The 24,284-nt window shown below is 44.6% G+C and overlaps 1 protein-coding gene across 4 annotated transcripts in view; it reads right to left on the minus strand.

The window, feature by feature from the left end:
- LOC132216703 (insulin growth factor-like family member 3) overlaps positions 1–22,643 on the minus strand; it is a 71,320-nt gene extending 48,677 nt beyond the window's left edge. Inside the window, exons 1-2 of one of the 4 annotated variants that reach the window (XR_009448782.1) lie at positions 22,352–22,643; positions 3–227 (exon numbers count right to left, since the gene is read on the minus strand). The gene's annotated coding sequence lies outside the window, so the exon portion shown is untranslated. Of the gene's footprint in view, positions 1–2; positions 351–22,351 lie in introns of those variants that run through there. The other 3 variants (XR_009448784.1, XR_009448781.1, XR_009448783.1) reach the window with 3 other exon arrangements.
- Between the last annotated feature and the right edge of the window lie 1,641 nt (positions 22,644–24,284).

Below are 24,284 nucleotides of genomic sequence, written 5' to 3' on the forward strand. Positions count from 1 at the left end.
ACTTGCCAGTATTTATCTTTTTATTTTTTGACATCTTCATGGGCTCAGAACGCTTCAATCCCTATTGCATCTGCGCACTCTCCATCTCCATATCCAATTATAGCATCAACTGACGTCAGTAACAATAAGGCTCATGATTGGAGGAAGCCTGTTTGACAAGGTATAGGCAGCTACACACCGCAGGGCTCTCTCCTCCGCTGGCTTCCAGACACCCCTCGATTTTCAGTCTAATGATTTTAGAAAAAAAATAGTGTTATGCTATACCTTAAATATGGTATATTCTTTCAAATTAGTGTTTTGGGTTTCTTCATATATATTCCCAGAAATGGAATCCCTGAGTCATAAAAGCAGTTCCTTCTTTATTATTTTACTAGAGGCCTGGTGCACGAAATTCGTGCACTGAGTGTGGGTGGGGGGGAGTGTCCCTCAGCCCAGCCTGCCCCCTCTCACATACTGGGACCCCTCAGGCGTTGACCCCCATCACCCTCCAATCGCAGGATCGGCCCCTTGCCCAGGCCTGACGCCTCTGACAGAGGCGTCAGGCCTGGGCAGGGGACCCTCATTTTCCCCCATCACTGGTTCTGCCCCCAGCCCCCTCCGATTGCTGGCTCTGCCCCTTGCCCAGGCCTGATGCCTCAGCCAGAGGCGTAGACCCCCATCACCCTCTGATCACCTGATCGGCCCCTTGCCCAGGCCTGACACCTCCACCAGAGGTGTCAGGCTTGGACAGGGGACCCCCATCTCCCCCTGATCACTGGCTCTGGCCCCCGCCCAGGCCTGAGGCCTCTGGCCCAGGAATCATGCCTGGGCAGGGGACCCCCATCTCCCTCTGATCGCTTGCTCCACCCCCCGCCCAAGCCTGACGCCTCTGACCCAGGCTTCAGGCCTGGGCAAGGGGACCATCATATCCCCCCAATCCCCGGCTCCGCCCCCCACCCAGGCCTGATGCCTCGGCCAGAGGAGTTGACCCTCATCACCCTCCGATCACCAATCACCGGATCGGCCCCTTGACCAGGCCTGAGGCCTCCGGCAGAGGTGTCAGGCCAGGGCAGGGGACCCCCAGCTCCCCGTGGTTGCAGGCTCCGCCCCTGCCCAGGCCTAACGCCTCTGGCTGAGGCGTCCGGCCCGGGCAGCAGGGACCCGCAGCTGCAGCGGCCCCGCAATCGTGGGCTCCGCTTTAGGCCCAGGCAAGGGACCCCTAGCTCCCGGGACTGCCAGCTTCGACAGTGCCCAGCTCCCATCGCTGGCTCCACCCCTACTTCCTGCTATCACTGGCCAGGGCGGAAAAGGCACCTGATTCTCTGATCATGGCTGGGGGGCAGGGCAAAGGCGGCCCCAGGGCCGCCTTTGCCCTGCCCCCCAGCTCTTAGCCCCCCCCCTGGGTTTCCGATCACTGTCAGTGGCAGGGGGCTTCTTCCTGCTTTCCCTTTCGCCTCCCTGCATTGTGCCTACATATGCAAATTAACCGCCATCTTGTTGGCAGTTAACTGCCAATCTTAGTTGGCAATTAACTGCCAATCATAGTTGGCAGTTAACTGCCAATCATAGTTGGCAGTTAATTTGCATATAGCCCTGATTAGCCAATGAAAAGGGTATAGTTGTACGCCAATTACCATTTTTCTCTTTTATTAGTGTAGATTTGTTGGTTTTAGAGAAAGAGAGAGAGAGGGAGGGAGAGAGAGAGAGAGAGAGAGAGAGAGAGAGAGAGAGAGAGAAACATTGATCTGTTGTTCCACCCATCCATGCATTCACTGGTTCATTCATGTATATGCCCAGACCAAGGATCAAATCTGCAGCACTGAAGTATTGGGATGATGTTCCAACCAACTAAGCTACCCCACCAGGGCTCCAATTTTTTGAGGTAACTCCATACTGCTTTCACAGTAGCTGCACCAATCTGCACTCCCACCAACAGTACACAAATGTTCCCTTTTCTCCACATCCTAGCCAAAACTTTTTATTTGGTAATTTATTGTTGATAGCCATTCTGACAAGTGTGAGGTGAGATCTCATTGTGGTTTTACTTTGCATCGCTCTGATGATTAGTGACATTGAGCATCTTTTCATATGTCTATTGGCCATCTGTATGTGTTCTTTGGTGACGTGTCTATTCAGGTTCTTTGCCCTTTTTTAGTTAGATTGTTTGTTTTGGTATTAAATTGTATGAGTTCTTTATAAATTTTGGCTATTCATTCCTTATCAGATGTATCATTGGCTAATATGTTCTCCCATTCAGTGGGTTGTCTTTCATTTTGTTGATGGTTTCTTTTGCTGTGCAAAAACATTTTAGTTTGATGTAGTTCCATTTGTTTATTTTTTTCTTTTTCTCTACTATATTTTTGTTGATTTCATGGAGAAAGGGAGAGGGAGAAAGAGATAGAAACATCAATGATGAGAGAAAATTATTAATTGGCTGTCTCTTGCACACCCCCTACTGGTGATTGAGCCCACAACCTGGGCATATGTCCTGACTGTGAATTGAACTGTGAGCTCCTGGTTCACAGATCAATACTCAACCATTGAGCACACTGGCCTACCTGTCAATTTTTTATTTTGTTTTTCTTGCCTGGGAGGTATATTAGAAAAAATAGTACTATGAGAAATGTTCAAGATTATACTGCATATGTTTTCTTCTAGGATTTTTATGGTTTTGAGTCTAACATTTAAGTCTTTAATCCATTTTGAGTTTATTTTTGTATATGATGTAAGAAGGTGGTCTGGTTTCTTTTTCTCTCCCTTTCTTTTCTTTCTTTTCTTTTTCCTCTTTCTTTCTTTCTTTTTTTTTTTTTTTGCATATATCTGTCCAATTTTCCTAACATCATTTCTTGAATAGACTATCTTTATGCTATTGTATATTCCTGTCTCCTTTGTCAAATATTAATTGATCATAATGGTGTGGGTTCATTTCTTGGCTCCCTATTCTCTTCCATTGATCTATACTTCTGGGCGGGGGTTGCCAATACCATGCTATTTTGATTACTATGGCCTTGTACTAGTATAGTTTAATGTCAGGTAGCATGATTCCTCCAACTTTGTTTTTCTTTCTGAAGATTGCTGTAGATAGTCAGGATCTTTTGTGGTTCCACGTACATTTTTTAAAAATATCTTTTTTATCTATTCCAGAGAGAGAAACAGGAAGAGAGAGGGAGAGAAACATCGATTGGCTGCCTCTGATATGTGTACCCTGACCAATCCAGGACCAAACCCCAAACCTAGGCATATGCCCTGACCAGGAATCAAAACAGCAACCTTTTGGTGTAGGGGACGACACTCAACCAACTGAATCCCACAGGCCAGGGCTCATACACATTTTTTTGAAGTATTGGTTCTAGTTCTGTGAAATATGCCATTGATATCTTGATAGGAATTGCATTGAATCCATAGATTGCTTTGTATAGTATGAACATTTTAATGATGTTAATTCTCCCTATCCATGAACACAGTATATGCTCCCACTTATTTGTATCTCCTTCAGTTTCTTTCTTCAGTGTCTCATAATCTTCCAAGAGCATGCCTTTTACATCCTTGGATAATTTATTCCTAGGTTTTTTATATTAATGTAAATGGAATTGTTTTTAGTTCTGCTTTCTAATAGTTTATTATTGGTATATATAAATGCAACTGATTTCTGGATATTTATTTTGTATCCTGCTACTTTACTGAATTCATTTACCAGTTCTAGTAGTTTTTTGGTGGAATTTTAGGATTCTCTGTGTACAGTATCATATCATCTGCAAAAAAAAAAATGACAGTTTTAGTTCTTTCTTTCCAGTTTGGATGCCTTTATTTCTCCTTGTTGTCTGATTGCTGTGTCTAGAACTTTGAGCACTATGATGAATAAGCGGTGAAAGTGAATATCCCTATCTTGTTCCTGATCTGAAGGAAAATGGTTTTAGCTTTTGCCCATTGAGTGTGATGTTGGCTGTAAGTTTGTCATATGTGGCCTTTATTGAGTAGATGTATATTCCCTCTATTCCCACTTTGCTGGGCGTTTTTTAATCACAAATTGGCACTGAATTGTATCACATGTTTCTTCTGCATCTATTGATATGATCATGTGATTTTTATCCTTCATTTTGTTTATGCGATGTATCACATTTATTGATTTGTAAATATTGTACCAACCTTTCATCCCTGGAATAAATTCCACTTGATCATGGTGTATGATCTTTTTTAAAAAATATATTTTATTGATTTTTTACAGAGAGGAAGGGAGAGAGATAGAGAATCAAAACATCGATCAGCTGCCTCCTGCACATCCCCTACTGGGGGTATGCCGGCAACCAAGGTACATACCCTTGACTGGAATCGAACCTGGGACCCTTGAGTCCGCAGGCCAACACTCTATCCACTGAGCCAAACCGGTTAGGGCGGTGTATGATCTTTTTAATGTACTGTTGGATCTGGTTTGTTAATATTTTATTGAGGATTTAGCATCAATGTTCATCAGAGATATTCGCCTATAATTTCCTTTCTTTGTATTGTCTTTATCTGGTTTTGGAATTAGGATAATGCCAGCCTCATAAAATAAGCTTGGAAGTCTTCCCCACTCTTGAATAATTTGAGGATAGGTGTTAGTTCTTCTTTCAATGTGTGGTAAAATTCACCTGTGAAGGACTTTTTGTTTGTTGGGAGTTTTTTTTATTACTGCTTCAATTTCACTAATAGTAATCTGTCTATTCCTATTTTCTAGGGGTTTTTCTGATTCAGTTTTGAAAGATTGTATGTTTCTAGGGATGTATCCATTTCATTCAGATTGTCCAATTTGTTGGCATATAATTACTCACAATATTTTCTTACAATCCTTTGATGTCAGTTGTTACTTCTTCTCTTTCATTTCTGATTTTATTTATTTGGATCTTCTCTTTTAGTCTTAATGAGTCTGGTTAAATTTTTCTGATTTTTATTAATTCCTTTCTTCAACTCACTTTGGGCTTTGCTTATTGTTCTAGTTCCTTTAAGTGTAAAGTTAGATTCTTTATTTGAGATTTTTCTTATTTCTTGAGATAGGCTTGTAATGCTATGAATTTCCCTCTTAGGACTGCTTTCACTGTGCCCCATACATTTTGGCTAATTGTGTTCTATTTTCATTTATTTCAAGGGATCTTTTGATTTCTCCCTTGATCCTCATTTTTAATTCAATCATTGTTTCATAAGGTGTTATTTAGCCTCCATATGTTTGTGTGTTTTTTAGTTTTATTCTTGCCATTGATTTCTAGTTGCATACCATTACAGTAAGAAAAGATGCTTGCTATAATTTCAGTCTTCTTAAATTTATTTAGACTTGCTTTGTGTCCTAACATGTGGCCTATCCTAGAAAATGTTCCATGTGCACTTGAGAAGAATGTATGTTCTGCTGCTTTGGGGTGAAGTGTTCTGAAGATACCAATTAAATCCATCTGATTTAGTGTATCATTTAAAGCTGCTGTTTTCTTGCTGATTTTCTATCTGGAAGATCTATACATTGATGTCCTTGAGGTGTCAAAACCCCCTACTATGACTGTATGACTGTTGTTCGCTCTCTTTATTCCATCAAGATTTGCTTTAGCGGGCACATCCCCAGTGGGGAGTGTGCAGGAGGCGGCTGATCGATGTTTCTCTCTCATCGATGTTTCTAACTCTCTATCCCTCTCCCTTCCTCTCTGTAAAAAAATCAATAAAATATTTAAAAAAAAAAAAAGATTTGCTTTATATATTTAGGTGCTCCTATGTTGGGTGCAAAAATGTTTACAAGGTTTAGATATTCCTGTTGGATTATTCCCTTTATCATTAAGTAGTCTCATTTTTTAAAAAAAAATTTTTTTTATTGATTTTAGAGAGAGAGGTAGCGAGAGGGAGGCCCTGTGAAGGGAGGGCTCTGCACTAGTCAAGCATGTGAGGAAAAAATGGCTCCTGTCCTAGAACCACACAACTCAGTGTGTCCCAAATTATCCCAGAATCCTAATTTCAGCAGGGCAGGACTACCTGGAGTTAGGAGGAGGTGGCTAGTAGATCCTCCCATGAAGGGGAATTGCCCATCAGGCTTTGGGGAAGGTGAAGGGACTTGCCCCTGCCCCAAAGCTGCACAACTCAGTCTGACCTGGATTCTACCAGAACTCAGCAAGGTGGAGCCACCAGGAGTCAGGAGGGTGGGGCTGATGGGAGCCCTGAAAGTGGGACTCATGGATCTCCTATAAGGGGCAGATGCCAATCAGGTTCATAGGAAAGTGGGGGGAATTGACCCTGCCTCAAAGCCACACAACTCAGTCACTAACACTCCCTGAGTCTTCCCAGACCACGATACCCTAGCCCAGGCAGCTGACTCTTCAGCAAGGTGTAAATTCCACAGGGTGGGGCAAGAGGGAGCCCAGACGGTAGGGCTATTGCTTTTCCCAACTGATGCTATATGGAAAGGAGTGCTCCATCCAAGAGAGATGGCATCTGTGGTGTGGGAGAGTGACTCAACACAGGGGTCCTATGGGCTGTCCTTTCAACTCTCTCCCCAGAACTACAGACCCCAGTCTCTCCTCACACAACTCTACTCCTCTCTGTCCTCCCTCTGCCAAAGCCCAGGGTGAGTGGCTGCAAAGGAGATTTTGTGCATTTGCCCTTTAAGATGACACCTGTGTCTCTAGCATACACTTATCTCTCCCTGGCAAACAGAATCCCCATTGATTTTCACAGCCAGATGTTATGTGGGTGCCTCTTCTCCAATGTTGGTGCTCTGGGCTGGGGAGCCCGGCTTGGGATTGAAACCCCACACTTCACAGGGGGAACCCCCACACTTGAGATATTCCTCTGGAATCTCAGCCACCCATTGGAGCAGGGGCAGCCCTTTTCTCATCTCTGCCCTTCCTACCAGTCTCAATATGGCTTCTTCTACAAATCTTTGGTTATAAGACTTCTCTTCAGCTAGTCTTCATTTGGTTATTCATGTTGCTTGCTCCATATTTTAGTTGTAATTCTATTTTGGTCCTGGGAAGAGTTAACATCCACCTATTCTACCACCATCTTGGAGCTCTCCTACTACTTTTTTTTTTAATCACCAAGGATTATTTTTTTGTGTTTTTTTTTCCTCAATTACTATTTACATTCAATATTATTCTGTATTAGTTTCATATGTACAACAAAGTGGTTAGAAAATCATGTACCAGTACTTTACAATGTGCCCCCCCACGGGCCCCCCTACACATTTATCATGATATTATTTACTATACCAGAAGTCCAGTGCATGAAATTTGTGCAATGGGTGGGGGGGGGAGAGGATCCCCTCAGCCCAGCCTGTGCCTTCTCACAGTCCAAGAGCCCTGCATGGTGGTAGGCCCCACCCACCCGGCCAGGGTTCTGCGATAGATCACCCTGCAGAGGGAGACCTTGCCCACCCACTGCAGCCCACTGGTCGGTGGTCGGAGGCCTGGGCCTCCCTCTTTGGGGCAATTGGGAAGCTCCCCGATTGATCGTCCCACCAGCCGCTGACCTGAGCCTCCCTCTTCAGGGCAATCACGGAGCAATGGCGGGGGGGCCTCCAAACCAATTGCATCGCACCCGCTTTGGCTGTTCTGGCTCCAGTGGGTGTCATAGTGTGGTCGTCCAGACAGTCATTCCACTGTTCGGCTGTTTGGTCAATTTGTATATTACACTTGTATTATTATAGATTCCCTTACCTTTTGTGACAGTATGGATGGACCTAGTGGGTATTACGCTAAGTGAAATAAATCAGATAGAGAAAGACAAATGCCATATGATTTCAATTATATGTGGAATCTAATGAACAAAATAAACCAAACAAAATAGAAACAAACTCATAGATACAGAGAACAGACTGATGATTGTCAGAGGGCAGGGGGCTGGGAGATGGATGAAAGGGGAAAGGATTAAGCAGTACAAATTGTTAGTTACAGAATAGTCACAGAATTAGAGAATTTCTTAATGAGTTCCCAGATGAGGAAAGGATAGGGGAGGCACTCCTTGAATGACTTTCCCACAGACTCCACCCAAAGGTATCGCTGGGAAGATCTCCATTCTGTTGCATAATGCTAAATATTTTGGTGCAATGATTTTGTAAACCACAGTACTTTTGTTTGCTAATATTCTCTGTAGGGTTTCTACATTCTGTTATATAGGGTACTTGTTTATAGCACAGTTTCTCAATTAAAGGTTTTCTCTCTTACTTAAGTGATTTCTTTTAAAGGTGGGAAAGTATCTCCTACTTTGCTAATTGCTCTCATTTATCAAGGCCAGCCTTAATCATGATGCCCTCATACAGGTTCTCACTCAGCATTTCCCTGGGTGTGACAGGGATTTCCATCCTTCCTGAGTCTGGAAGCTGGAAATTTACAGGAGAAGAAAAGAAATTTTTTAAAGATTAATTCCATTATGAGAATATTGATTTCCAATGAAGAAAGGGAAAAAGAAAGAATGAAAGAAAAAACCAACAACAGAGAACCTAAAATAGCATGGGCTTTTCAGATCTGGCCCTTCTAGGAGGTTTGGCAGTCACATCATTTAGGAGAAGGAAGATCAGAGGATATAAAGCATGACCACTGATCTGGGGTAGTGTTAGGGGCAGAAATAGAATATCGGAAACTAACTATAATTATAAGAAATATTAATCATGCTATGTCAACCATGATTGTTCTTTTCTGATTAGAGAAAGCATGCTTTCACCTCGCTGGGAGTTATATGCCCGGGGACATGGAAGCTAACATCAGAAAGCAGTCCATCCTCCTGTCCCGAGAACTGCCTATCATTATGGAAAGATTTACAACCTTGTGGCTGAAACAATCTAGTCCCAGAGGCACCTGCTCTTTACAACCTTCAGCCCCTATTTCCTGTAATCTGGTCCCGGGGTTCTCAGAGGCGCCCACCTTCTGTGATACACCCACCCCCCACCCCAGCCTGCATGACTTGTAACGTGTAATGATCATCCCATGCCCAGTTTCCTATACTGTATCTCTAATCCCTGCTTCCCCATGTAATCCTTGTCCTACCCAATATGAGCAGCTGGCTTATGGGGGGCTGCAGAGCAGATTCTTTGTGGATGACCTGCTGCTCTCCCACGCTGCCGGCAGGATTGGAATAAACACTCACATAAGATTCAACCCTGTCTCTGCCTAAGTGGCTCAAGTATTGACAGGCAGCACGGACACACTGGCTATCTAGTTTCAGTAGGAGAAGAATCCTGGTTTTCCTGATCAGCGTCCTCATCTTTCACAAGCATGGGAAGCACCACTGTCACTCCCTATTCTCAGAAAAGTTTATCAGCTGATTTGCAATGGTGTGTTGGCTTATCAGAATAATTTCTACATTAATAAACCAGGTCAGATGTCTCAACACTGGAAATAATAATTCGATTGTTCAATAGAGAATAGCTAATGATGGGTTACTACTAAGAGACATGTTGTGCAAGATGATTGAGATAGAAATGAGATGACAAAGGGAAAAAATTAATCAGAACTTATTTTCACATAAATAAGCCAAACCAGCTAGGGCTGGAGAACTTTACTTTGATGCCTTTGTTAAACATTTGGATATAGCAACCTATGGAATAAAAATGCAGAGTATACTAGTATTTCCAAATAATCATAGTGAAGAAAAAGGCATGTGTGTGTACACACACATAGAGAGAGAGAGAGAGAGAGAGAGAGAGACACACACACACACACACACACACACACACAGACAATGATCTATTCAGGAAAAGTAAGTATATTTTAAAAAATAAAACAGGGAAAATCACACTATATGGAAAGCATATTTTTTATGATGATAGAGAAGGAGAGAGAGACAGAGACAGAGACAGAGAGAAAGAGAGAGAGAGAGAGAGAGAGAGAGAGAGAGAGAGAGAGAGAGAATGAGAGTGGGGGGAATATAGATTTGTTGTTCCACTTACTTATGCATTCATTGGTTGATTCTTGTATGTACCCTGAGTGAGGATCAAACCTGCAACCTTGGCCTATCAGGACAATGCTCTAACCAACCAACCTACCTACCTGGCCAGGGCCTATTTTACTCTTTTTGATGCAATTGTAAATGAGATTGTTTTCTTGATTTCTTGTCCTAATAGTTTGTTGTTAGTGTACAGAAACACAACTGATTTTGTGTATTGATTTTGTATCCTGCAACTTTACTAAATGTGTTTATTAGTTCTAACATTTTTGGTGGGGCCTTTAGAATTTTCTATATATAATAGCATCTCATTGCAAATAGAGACAGTTTTCCTTTCTTTCTGATTTGGGTGCCTTTTATTTCTTTTTCTTTCCTAATTGTTCTGACTAGCGTTGTGGTTGGTTAGACAGAGATGAGCAAAACAAGGATGATAGGCCAAGTACAGAAACTCACCATGCCAGGAAGTCCTGGGTGCTTAGCAAGGGGCAAAACTGGGAAAACAAGAACCTTACCCCACAGGGCTATTAGGTCTGATCAAATAATTTAATCAATATCCCCTCCCCTGGAAACTGACCTTTAGACCACTACACAATGGACATTTCACTTGCATTCCACTTGCTAAGACCATTATCCTTCCCCTCCGGACCTTCCTAGAATCTGGACCAGAGAATTCTCCACCTAGAAAAAGCCGGCCTAGAGTCCTTTAAAATCTCTGACTCCCTGTCCCTGGGTGCTGGCACCATTTAGGAGCTCAGCACACCTGGTATCCAGATGACCTAATAAATTTATAGTCCCTTACCCTTTTTGGCCTCATGCATTCCTCCTTTGGTGACCCTAACATTTGGTGTGGAAACCCAGGAGGGTTCCACAGGGAAGGGGAGCCATCACCCTGGCTTCGGTCACCCCGAGTTTGCTACTCAGAGAGCAGTAGGCAGCAGCAGCTTGTCCTGGGCTTACCTCTGAATCCTACTCTAGTGACATGATCACTGACCTCAATTAATCCTCCCCTCTCTTACAGGCCCTCCCAAACCAGCCAGGGAGGACCCCAGGTCAGGAACCTCTTCTCCATTGCTGACCCTTCATCCCACACCAGCCAATCTTCTCTAGGTGAGTGATGTTCAACAATTTCCCTCACCTAAAGTCTTCTGCCCACACTCTCAGTGACTTCTCAAAAGTCCTAGGGCTAGGCCAGAAGACTCCTCAGCTGATTGGCTTTGGGTCCTTCTGGATTGGGGACACCCAGTCCAGAGGGTCACCCCTCATTTTTCATGGTGATTTGTTTAGCAGCGGGGACACCTGCCCTAAACAACCACCTTTGGATTTGTGGTCTGTCACTCACTCTTCTCTCATGGGCCACGCTATACTCCCTCTGCACACTCATGGGGGAGATCATGCCCAAGCACCTCATTTTCTTTTGTAACACTGTTTGGCCACGATATAAACTAAATAATAAGTCTCAGTGGCCTCAAAAGGGCACTTTCAATTTTAGCACATTGCACAATTTAGATAATTGCACACAGCGCAATGGAAAATGGTCAGAGACTCCCAGACCTTTTTACCTTCAGTCCCAATCCTTTCTCTCAGTCCTGCTCTACCCATCAGATCCTACTCCTTCACACAAATCATCATACCCCTCACATTTCTCATTCTGTATCTACTTTTGACCCAGAAGACCACTAACCTCCATCCCTTTATACACCCTCACCTGCAGTAGATTCCCAAAACCCAGACTCTCCTAACTGGCAACCAACTTCTTCCCTAGCCTCTGTGAGTCCAAATTCTGAGAATGTGAGTTCCAAAACAGCTTTCTCCAACCTAACACTGGCTCTCGACACCTTCCTCAACAGCCACTTCTATTCCCACACCCATTCTACCGCTGTGGGAGGTAGCAGGAACTGAGGGTATTGTCCGGATACACATCCCATTTTCCAGGTCTGACTTCACACAGATTAAGAGGCATTTTGGGTCTTTCTCTACCAACCTGACTACCTTTACCAAGGAATTTGAATATCTGACCCAGTCCTATGGGCACGATATCTATGCCATTCTGTACTTCTCTCTAATGCCAGAGGGAAAGGAGGGTGTTTAGCTAACAGCTCAAGACCATGCCAATGCCCTCCATAGACACTCAGCAGCCAACCTGGTTGGCGCTGACACAGTCCCCCAAACTGACCCAAGATGGGACTATCAGGTTAATTTGCCAGGATGCCAGCTCTGTAGCCATATAATCACCTGGACTCAAAAAGGCTGCCCAGCCCTAGCTAGTTTGGATAGAGCATTAGCCTACAGACTGAAGGGTCCCGTGTTTGATTCTGGTCAAGGGCACATGCCCAGATTGCAGGATCAAATTCCAGTAGTGGGCATGCAAGAGGCAGCCGATCAATGATTCTCTCTCATCATTGATGTTTCTATCTCTCTCCCTCTCCCTTCCTCTCTGAAATAAAAAAGGCTGCCCATATGGTGGTCAACTATAACAAACAATAAAATTACTCAAGGCCCTGATGAATACCCAGCTCTCTTTCTCTCCCGCCTCATGGAGGCCTTACAGAAATTTACCACCTTAGACCCCACCTCCCCTTCTTCTGAACACCCATTATATAGCCCAATCAACCCCAACATACACCGCAAACTTCAAAAAACAGACACAGATCCACAAACCCCTCAATCTGGTCTTTAAGGTCTTTAATAATAGAGAGGAGGAGACCCAAATCTAAAACCAAAAGCGAGATCAGGCCCTAACCGGTTTGGCTCAGTGGATAGAGTGTCAGCCTGCGGACTGAAAGGTCCCAGGTTCGATTCCAGTCAAGGGCATGTACCTTGGTTGCGGGCACATCTCCAGTAGGGGGTGTGCAGGAGTCAGCTGATCGATGTTTCTCTCTCATCGATGTTTCTAACTCTCTATCCCTCTCCCTTCCTCTCTGTAAGAAATCAATAAAATATTTTTTTTTTAAAGCGAGATCAGGCCAAGGCTGAGGCCCAGAAGGAGGACTTCCAGCTCCTAGCCACCGCTCTCACAAACCCCAAATGAAGTGTCGGCCCTCCAACTAACAGTAAGTCAGGGGCTAAGTTTCCTCTGGGCCGGTGCTTCAAATGCAAAAATAAAGGACACCGGGCCAAGTCCTGTCCAAACCTGAGACCCCCACCTGGGCCCTGCCCAAGGTGCGGGAGGGAAAGCCACTGGAAATTAGACTGTAGTCTGACCCCTCCAGGTCAGATCTCAGTAAGCCCAGCAAGTCCGCCCTCTGGACCCGGTTTGGAGCTCCCAGACGTCCTGGGACTGGCCACCAAAGACTAAAGCTGCCCAGGCCCTGACAAGGCCCCACAGAATTACAGCACCAGGACAGAGCCTCAGGTAAGGATAGTGGTGGCAAGTAAGCTGATCTCCTTTTTAATCAACACTGGGGCCACTTATTCTGCCCTTTCTGAATTTTCTGGACCCTTGTCCACTCCTCAGTCTCGATTATAAGAGTTGATAGATTAGTCTCTCAGTCATTAGCCACCTCACCTCTACACTGCATCTTACAAGACACCCCTTTTATTCCCTCTTTTCTCGTTCTACCTCGGTGCCCAACTGGAGCTACCTAACACCCCTCATAAAACCCAGTTGTCCCGAACCACAGTCACCTACATAAGGTTCACTCTTGCCCTACAAAGTAGAGCCATTACCTTAGACTCTCCTTTCTCTGGCTCGCTGGGTACTTTTGCCTCTGGGTTCCCAACTTTAGTCTTCTTACAAAGACCCTCTATGACACGGGGAAGGGACCCCTCACTGAGCCTTTACATCCCAAAGACACATTCTCACTCCTTTTAATGATCGGAAAACTACTCTCACTTCCGCATCTCCTCACCCCCCTTCCCCAAAAAATAACTTTCTTTACTGCAAAACTGCAAATGCTTGCTTAACATTCCTGCTACTATCAGAAGCTGAACTCATTATCACTCAACCTTAGCATGTTATCTCTAAGGGAAAATGTGGAAGTTTTAAATCCAAGTGGCTGGCAGTGTGGAAACTCCAGTCCTTGCACAGGCTGCAGGGACTGTTCCTTTCCCTCCTCTGCCTCTTCTCCAGCCTCATAGACCTATACATAATTTCCCAAAGTCTTTGGTAACTCAGAGCATTGCTGGGTTAAATAATAAACATCTAAATATTTTAAAATAACATAAAATACTGAAACATTGATTGTTAGACAAGTTTTAAATCCGCCTACTCTTAGCTTTTATTATAGAAGTTCTCTTGTACTTGGTTGAAGGTACATTTTCTTGAAACTAAGAGTGTGTTTAAAATGCCTTCATAAATATCAATCTAAGAAATGCTGGTTGTTTACATTTGGCTAAAGCTGGTGATTTGTGAATGGGCAGAAAAGTTTGTGAACATTGTAGAAAAGTTTGTCCAGTGAGTTAGGACCTGATCACCCCTGACGTCCAAAGGGACCTCTTCTCTCCTAGTAAGCTAAAGCAGCCTCGCCGAGACTCTCTACTGTTGCTTATGGCCTCAAGTTGAGGCCTAGACTTTCTTTATTTCCACTGCTCATTCCCAGTCCTTGACACCATCATTGAAAGCCTCAACAGGTCTTCCTGCTTGATATTTAGGAACTTCTCTCCCCTTTTCTAGCCTTCTTAAGAGTCATACACTGCAAAGGACACCAAGTCGGGAATGACCAAAGCAGGGAAATAACAAAGCAGACCAGGAAGCCAAGGCAGTGGCTCAGAGGAAGCCTCCATGTCCCCAGCTCTTGGCTACACCCATACAATGCCCCTACACCCATATAATGCCCCTACACCCATATAATGCCCCTACACCCATATAATGCCCCTACACCCATATAATGCCCCTACACCCATATAATGCTCCAGAGGAACTTCAGTTCCTACTAGCTCTTGGGGCCACTCAGGAAGACCCATGGTTAAAATTTCAGGGAAAGTTATATCCTCCCCTAGGGACAGGCCCACAAGATCCTAGAAGTTAATCACAATTCCCTACATATAGGATACAGACCACTCCCAAAACACCTTATCACATGCCTAGCCTCCCTACTGTAAGATTTTACCAAAACCTGTTCTACTTGTGACTCAGTATCTCCCCAAGGATAAATTAGACCTCTTTCTTTCCCCACTCATCAGGCAAGGGGCCAAAACCCTTGACAAGACTGGCAAATTGACTTCACTCATATGCCCCCTATTAAAAGAACCAAATATATCTTACCCCTCGTAGATACCTTCTCAGGCTGAGTGAAGCCTTCCCCACTACCTCTGAACAGTCCTCCAAGGTCGCACAAGCTTTCATTCAGCGTATCATTCCCAGATTCGGCCCTGAAACCTGTTCTAGGACCTCATTACAGTCAGATAAAGGACCTGCTTTCATATCTCAAATAACTCAGCCGGCCTCCTCCCCTCTGAGCATCCAATGGAACTTACACACCCCCTACCGGCCCCAATCTTCAGGCAAGGTAGAAAAAGCAAATTCCTTAAGTCTCACCTAACTAAAATAACTCTTGAAATCAAAGACCCTTGGACTATTCTCCTACCTCTAGCCCAGCGGTTCTCAACCTGCTGGCTCTGCCTTTCCCTCTCCTCTTCAGTGTAGATACCATCCCTGTGTCAATCAACAGATGGAATCAGGCAAAAATCACTCTGACTTATAAAAAGGCAAAGGGAACTACATTTCTTGAAAAGGCAGACACCCTTCTAGGTAATTATCCTACAGCCCAGGCAAATCAAGCCTCCCTTCTTTTCCATACTTATATTCTCTTACTGAGGTAGCTCCTTCCTCCCTCCTGGCCACAGGTCCTATCACGCTGCACACCCCGCTAACGGCACAAGGTCACAGTCCATTTGTGGACTCCTTGTCACCCTGCACATCTCACTCCCTTTGGAGTAGTCCACAGCATGGTGTAGAGGCCGGGGCAGACTGAGCGGGTATTAGTAACTGAGTTGTGTGGTTCTGGGGTGGGGGTTTCCCATGAGCCTAATCGGTGCCTTTCCCCCTATGGAAGATTCGCTGGCCCCACTCTCCCGATTCCTAGCAGCCCCACCCTGCTGAGGTTGTGCTCTCCAAGAGGTCCAGGCAGAATCCGGGACAGACTCAATTGTGTGGCTCCAGGAGAGGGGCCATTTTTCCCTCCCATACCTGGCCAGTACAGCCTGGTCAGTTTGGGCCTGATAAACTCTGCTGGCCTCCCCCTGACAATTCCCTGAGACTCCCCTCACCACAAAGACCTACGGGTACCTGGGGGGTGGGAGTTAGCCGTGGTATAAATACTCAGAGACTTTTGCTGAGTGCCCTCAGACCCAACACTGGAACCAAGTTGGAATCTGTATTAATCTGATAAACACCACTCGCCACTACCTGGTGACTCACTGAGAACCTGCCTCATGCAGCTGACGTCCCACCAGGGGCTCCTTTAGTGACTGAACCTGAAAGCCCACTGGCAGGTGGAGGAGGATCTCGGGGTGGCTTAGGTCTTTTGCTGACCTGGCCTTCGGTTCAGTGCTAGAGGAAGCAGGCCTTGGTGCACAGTTGACCATTCCCACGCAAACACAGGCCCAGCAGAGGCTGCCACAAACTGTATCGCTTTGTAGCTCCAAACGGTTGCCCAGGGCCAGTCACAGGCAGTGTCTGATATTGACATTCACCAGAGTCCCTCCCCAAAGGCCCCAGAACTAATACCATCAGTGGCCAGCTTCAGACATCAGAGCAGGATCCAATTAGCTCCACAAGGGACACATAGACAGGGAGATCCCTGCAGGCAGCAGACCCTGCTGAGATGAATTCTGCTTCAAGGGGTCGGCAACCACACAGCAGCTCCTACATTGTGGTCAGGGGTTGATCCTCATGATCATCCAGACTGAGGGTGGGCCCCCCACACAGATGGGCCAACAGCAAACAAAATTCAATTCCAACGGGAGGGATCACATAACCCACACAAGGGATGCTCCGGAGCACTCCGTCAGGATGATCAAAGAGCCTGTGACACTGGGTACCACAGGACACCTACTACATAAGGCCACACTACAAAGACCGAGATATAACATACTTTGTTTGTAGAGAGGCAACCAAAATGGGGAGATAAAGAAACATGCCCCAAATGAAAGAACAGGAGAAATCTAAAAAAAAAAAAAAAAAAAAAAAAAAAAAAAAAAGAACTAAATGAAATGGAAACAAGCAATCTACCAGACTGGAAGTTCAAAAAAATGGAACTAGATTACTTTCTTACACCACACACAAGAATAAACTCAAAATGGATTAAAGACCTAAATGCAAGACTTGAAACCATAAAACTCCTAGAAGAAAACAGAGGCAGTAAACTTCCAGACCTTTCTCTTAGTAATATTTTTTCTGATATATCTCCTCTGGCAAGGGAAACAAATGGAAGAGTAAACAAATAGGACTAAAAAGTTTTTGCACAGCAAAAGAAACCATCAGCAAAATAAAAAGACACTTCACTGAATGGGAGAACATGTTCGCCAATGATACATCTGATAAGGGGTTAATATCCTAAACTTATGAAGCACTCATACAACTAAACACCAAAAAAAAAATCCTATTTAAAAAAAAAAAAAATGGGCAATGGACCTGAAGGGACACTTCTCCAAAGAAGACATTCAGATGGCCAATAGACATATAAAAAGACGCTCAATGATACTAATCATCAGAGAAATACAAATTAAAACCACAATGAGATACCACCTCACACCTGTCAGGATGGCTATCATCAATAAAACAACAAATAACTACTGTTGGTGAGGATGTGGATTGGTACACCTGGAAAACAGTATGGAGGTTTCTCAAAAAATTAAAAATGAAACTGCCTTATGACCCAGTGATTTCATTTCTGGTTATATAGTCGAAGAAACTGAAAACGCTCATTCAAAAGAATACATGCAACACTATGTCATTGCGGTGTTATTTACAATAGCTTAGCTATGGAAGCAACCCAAGTGCCCAAAAATAGATGAGTGGATTTAAAAAAGCAGAAGTGCATATATACAATGGAATATTACTGGCCATAAAAAAGAATAAAACCTTACCATTTGAGACAGCATGAATGGACAGCAGTGATGGCGAACCTTTTGAGCTCAGCGTGTCAGCATTTTGAAAAACCCTAACTTAACTCTGGTGCCGTGTCACATATAGAAATTTTTTTATATTTGCAACCACAGTAAAACAAAGAGTTATATTTCTGATATTTATTTTATACTAGGGGCCTGGTGCACGAAATTCGTGCACTGGGTGTGTGGGGGGGGGGGGGAGTGTCCCTCAGCCCAGCCTGCCCCCTCTCACATACTGGGAGCCCTCAGGCATTGACCCCCAACACCCTCCAATCGCAGGATCGGCCCCTTGCCCAGGCCTGACGCCTCCGCCAGAGGTGTCAGGCTTGGACAGGGGACCCCCATCACCCCCTGATCACTGGCTCTGACCCCGCCCAGGCCTGAGGCCTCTGGCCCAGGAATCATGCCTGGGCAGGGGACCCCCATCTCCCTCTGATCGCTTGCTCCACCCCCCGCCCAAGCCTGATGCCTCTGACCCAGGCTTCAGGCCTGGGCAAGGGGACCATCATATCCCCCCAATCCCCGGCTCCGCCCCCCACCCAGGCCTGATGCCTCGGCCAGAGGAGTTGACCCTCATCACCCTCCGATCACCAATCACCGGATCGGCCCCTTGACCAGGCCTGAGGCCTCTGGCAGAGGTGTGAGGCCTGGGCAGGGGACCCCCAGCTCCCCGTGGTTGCAGGCTCCGCCCCTGCCCAGGCCTAACGCCTCTGGCCTAGGCGTCCGGCTCGGGCAGCAGGGACCCGCAGCTGCAGCGGCCCCGCGATCGTGGGCTCTGCTTTAGGCCCAGGCAAGGGACCCCTAGCTCCTGGGACTGCCAGCTTCGACTGTGCCCAGCTCCCATCGCTGGCTCCACCCCTACTTCCTGCTATCACTGGCCAGGGCGGCAAAGGCACCTGATTCTCCGATCATTACTGGGGGTCAGGGCAAAGGCGGCCCCAGGGCCGCCTTTGCCCTGCCCCCCAGCTCTTAGCTCCCCCCTGGGTTTCCGATCACTGTCAGTGGCAGGGGGCTTCTTCCTGCTTTCCCTTTTGCCTCCCTGCATTGTGCCTACATATGCAAATTAGCCGCCATCTTGTTGGCAGTTAACTGCCAATCTTAGTTGGCAGTTAATTTGCATATAGCCCTGATTAGCCAATGAAAAGGGTATCGTCGTACGCCAATTACCATTTTTCTCTTTTATTAGATAGGATATTTAAATGCCATTTAACAACGAAAAATCAACCAAAAAAATGAGTTTGCGTGTCACCTCTGACACGCGTGTCATAGGTTCGCCATCACTGAGAGAGTAGTATGCTGAGTGAAATAAGTCAGTCAGAAAAAGACAAATACCATATGATTTCACTTATATGTGGAATCTAACGAACAATATAAATGAGCAAACAGACCCATAGATACAGAGAACAGCCTGATGGTTGCTTGCCAGCTGGGAGAGGGGTTGGAGGACTGGGTGAAAGGGTGAAGGGATTGAGAAGTACACATTGGTAGTTACAAAATAGTCATGGGGATATAAAGTGCTTCATAGGAAATATAGTTAATAATATTGTAAATTACTATGTATGGTACCAGGTCGGTACAGGAAATATCAGGGGGAACACTTTTTAAAGTACATTATTGCCTAATCACTATGCTGTATACCTGGAACTAATGCAAAATAACATTTAATGTCAACGTTAAACACAACTACATTTTTTAAAACAATAAATGAAGCAGAAAAAGCCTATTGGAGGCATTTTAAAGTACTTGGGCGCCATCTACTGAGCAAATGATGTAAGCACAATGAAAGACTTTTCCATATCTGCATCAAGAAGGTGTGCAGATTTTGCTCTCTTTCATAAATTTCTTTCTTCTCTATTTATGGTTTTCCCGACTTCTTTGGGGGATTTAAATTTTATTTCAATGCATCAGTTTACCTTCCTTCTATCTTCCTTTCTTTCTCACTCTCCGTGTCCCTCCATCCTTCCTTTTCTTCCTTCTTCTTGTAACACTCAGTCCTGTGGTGCTCCTGTCACACGCCTTGCTTAGTGTTCCTCACGTGATGTGAACTGATTTCCATGGACCGTGGGTCTCTGGCAATAAACCGGCAGGTGAGCGGGGAGGAGGAAGCACCCAGGACTTTGAAGACAGTCTCGGGAACATGTCCCTTTCTGAGTTTCCCTCCAATGTGTCTTTCAACTTTTCCATGTAGGCATCAGGTCGCTTTCCTTTATTTTGTTTACAATTACCAGTTTGGGTTCTTTCAACTTTTCAAGAACATATTTTTAGAATAGTTTGTGCTAAGGAATCCCAAACTTTAACTCTGCTCAAAGGCTATGTAGCCAATCCAAATGCCACTTTCTATTCTCAGACGGCCAGCTTGCATGCAATATTTATTTAATATCTAACTAACTAGTACTGTAGCTGGTTGTGCCATATGTATGTAAAAAAATACGGGGGGGGGAGGGCTGGCTAGTGTTGTTCACTGGTTAGAGCATTGGCCCCACGCACAGAAGGGTTGCCAGTTCGATTCCTGGTCAAGGGCACCTACTTGAGCTGCACATTTGATCCCTGCCCTAGCAGGGGTATGTGCGGTAGGCAACCAATCAATGAAACATCTTTCACATCGATGTTTCTCTGTTTCTCTCTCTCTCTCTCTTCCTCCCTCCCTCGAACCTTCTCTTCCACTCTCTCTAAAAAGCAATGACAAAAGTATCCTTGGGTGAGGATTAACAAAAAAATTAAAATACAGGGGGAAAGTTTGTATAGGAAATTTAAACTGTACTTCATGTTTCTCTTTAAATTGTATAGACTTCGCTTATGTCAGGGACTCTTTTGCTAAATTTATGAGGTTCTCTGACATCCGAAGGCGTGACTATTTACAATATACTTTAGGTCCTTCTTCTAGCTAGGAAGTTGTTTTAAAGGAACAGTGTGGGGAGCCGGCACGGCCATGGCATACTCAGCCCCAGGGCGCCTTATGTGCCGTGCCAGCTCAGCCTGGCTCAGTGACCCTGAGTCAGGGGGGTGAAAGGATTGAGAAAAGACAGACAAGAGAATGAAAGCTGGGTCTCGGTGGGACGCTGCTCCCTGATGAGGAGACAGCGCCGGCGCCCACAAGCCGCGTCTTTAGTTTATTGCAGATGCCACGAGGCCAAGCAAAGGCATGATCACGTTGTTTACAGCATTCTCATGAGTTCCAACCTCACTCAACTACATGCACCTGACCTCTACCACAAGGCACGTGGGGCTACGTGTTCCGACCATAGGTTCAAGCTCACAACCACAGCCGTTGGCTATGATTGTGCTGGGAGGGCCCTGCCCTTCCAGCTGGGACTTTGCACGTGGCAATGAGAGGATCCTGTCCTTTCATTAGCCCGAGGCTTGAAACCGGCCAAAACACTGTATCCACACCCCACAGAACAGTTTAAATTTCCCAGGGGCTAATGAGCAATGGAAACTATAGCAGGCTGGCCACACTGGAATTTAAGATTTTATAATTTGACACCTGGTCAAATTAAGATAAGGATGAATATTTCCCATCTGGCAAAGTTCTTATCGGCTCAGTGAAACTACTTCCATTTCAGCAGAGACAATGCGTGACTATTGTCCTTTGATAATATTTAGGCAGTATTATAGGGGATGGATGGTAGCCAATGAAATCCAGATATCTTTAATTTTAATATAAAAGTATATATAGTCCAATTAGGTTTATAAGGAAGTTGTTTTATATATATATATATATATATATATATATATATATATATATATATATATTTAAACTTGACTTTTAAATTTTCCTGTATCTGTATGCCATTTATCTTGGGCTTAGATAAGCATTTAGCACTTGAAAGTCTCTGAAAATCAGATAGGAGTTCCACTGAACTTGAGAGACTTATGTCCTTTATTTCTAACGCTGTTTGGAAAAGACCTTTTTCGCTAATTTTAAAATAATTTTGAAAGGGAGAAAGAGAAAAACATCCCTGACATCCAGGAGCTGGCCTGGATCTCCCAGCCAGGCCTTGGTGTTCTGTGATGAGCATCAATGTCACAGAACATCCGCGTCAGGCAAGGCCACTCTCACTGTGATGGGAAAGGGCAAACATCAGGCCACTCTGGAATCATGTCTACACAAAAACATAAACATTGTCCAAACCATAAAAACAGCCAAACATCTCCTGTCTTCACTAAGATGAGCGACTGCTGCTTCCTTACCATCACAGCTTTAACCTCACACTAGTCTTACCTCCTTCTAGTAATAAAAACAGTCACAGAATTATCTCAGCTTCATGACAGCATCCAATTCAGAGAAAATTCCCACTTCCTTAAACCCTCCTCAAAATGATCTATCATAAGCCCAAATCTTATATAGTAAGTCCTTTCTAACACCCTCTCTCTTAGACACCCCACAGTTCCCATGGTGTGCAGTCTCCATCACTGCATCCAGCAATAGACTTACCTTGTTCAATGACAGCTGTGCCTCTGGCCACCGTTGGGTGGATGATGTTGATAAAACGAGGTGCCTTTCTTAACTCCTCCCTCATAAATTCACACCGATCCTTGAGAGGTAAGCAGCTTCAGCCTAGTCATTGCTTTAGCATTAAGAAAGTTTGCAACATAATCAGGAGGTTTTAGAATCTCATTCAAAACTCTCCATTTTCAATTCACTCAAGTTCCAGTACTTGAGAAAAAACTAATTGAAGGATGGGAAAATTACCACAGTCACAAGCAAGCTGGTGACTTTTAGGGAGGTCTTCTTCTGGGGCATGTTTCCCTTCCCTGAGTCATAACCACTAGTTTGTTTTTTTGTTTTTTTTTTTTTTTTTTTAATATATTTTATTGATTTTTTTACAGAGAGGAAGGGAGAGAGATAGAGAGTTAGAAACATCGATGAGAGAGAAACATCAATCAGCTGCCTCCAGCACATCTCCTGCTGGGGATGTGCCCGCAACCCAGGTACATGCCCTTGACCGGAATCGAACCTGGGACCTTTCAGTCTGCAGGCCGACGCTCTATCCACTGAGCCAAACCGGTTTTGGCATAACCACTAGTTTGGATCATAGTCTGGATAGAGAATTTAAAAGCTAGTCCACTCCCTCCCAGGGGAGGCACTTACAGTCCAAGGATATTTGGCCTTATACGTACTTCTATTTTGTTATGCACTCATTTTGTAATAGTTGGTCTCCTAAAAATGTGCGAAAGGCCGATCTCAACACTCAAATCTTCCTGCTGGCCCTGAAAGTCTTTCTTCACACCTTGACTTAGCTTACTTGTGTATGTCTGTGGGACTTCCCTATTTCTTATAAGGGAAAGAAAGAAACAGACACTCAGAAGCAACTTCAGGGTGTTCAGCCAACCAACAGGGTGTTCTTTCACCTCCTCACCAGAGGGAGGCGCCCTGTTGCTAACACAAGGCAACTCTCACAGGCTGTAAGTGCCCACCCAACATTGAACCTGTCCAGACTCTTTTCTAGTTCACTCGCAGTGTGGTGGGGGAGGGGGGGAACGTGTGGCCATTTGGGCCTTCATTTTAGAGGAAAAAACACTTTAACTGAAAAATGAAACTATAGAGATCTATTTCTGCAGAAGAGAGCTTTTAGCTCTTCCCCTCCCCTAATGATAGTGATGATGACTGCTTTTATTAACATGCTAGTGGCCCGGTGCACAAAATTTGTGCATATTAAAAGGGAATTAATTAGAGGAAATATTTTAATGTTCCTATTTGCTCTTTCTCTATAATAGAAGTGTCAGAGATGAAAGGAAATAAGAAAAATGTATATGAAAATAATATATGAATGTATTAATAAATAAACAATAACAAAATGATGATATAACAACAACAAACACATGATATGGAAACAACAAAAACATTCAGGCGGCAGGCGACCCCCCTCCCCTTCCCCCCACGGGGCTGAGGGGACTGGGCGCCGCCATCTTTGTAACTGTGAGCACTGCCATCTTTGTGAGGATGTGGTGGTCAATTAGCATATCCCTCTTTATTATATAGGATAATTGACATATAACATTGTATGAGTTTAAGATGTTCAGTGTTGATTTGATATAGTTACTTATCACAGCATGATTACCACTGTAGCATTAACTAACACCTCTATCATGTCACAGAATTATCATTTCTTTTTGTAGTGGAACAATTAAGATCTAGCTGTTGTTTTTTATTGTTTAAAGTATTACAAATAGTAGTACATATATCTCCTTTTTCCCCATTGACCTCCCTTTGGCCTTCCCTTTCACCCGGCACATGCCCTCACCCTCTCACCTCCCCAGTATCTGTGTCCATTGGTTACCCTTATATGCATGCATACAAGTCCTTCAGTTGATCTTTTACCCTCCCCCCAACCCTCCCCTGCCTTCCTGCCGTAATTTGACAGTCT

Source organism: Myotis daubentonii, chromosome 15 (assembly GCF_963259705.1).
Source record: "Myotis daubentonii chromosome 15, mMyoDau2.1, whole genome shotgun sequence".
NCBI lineage: Eukaryota > Metazoa > Chordata > Mammalia > Chiroptera > Vespertilionidae > Myotis > Myotis daubentonii.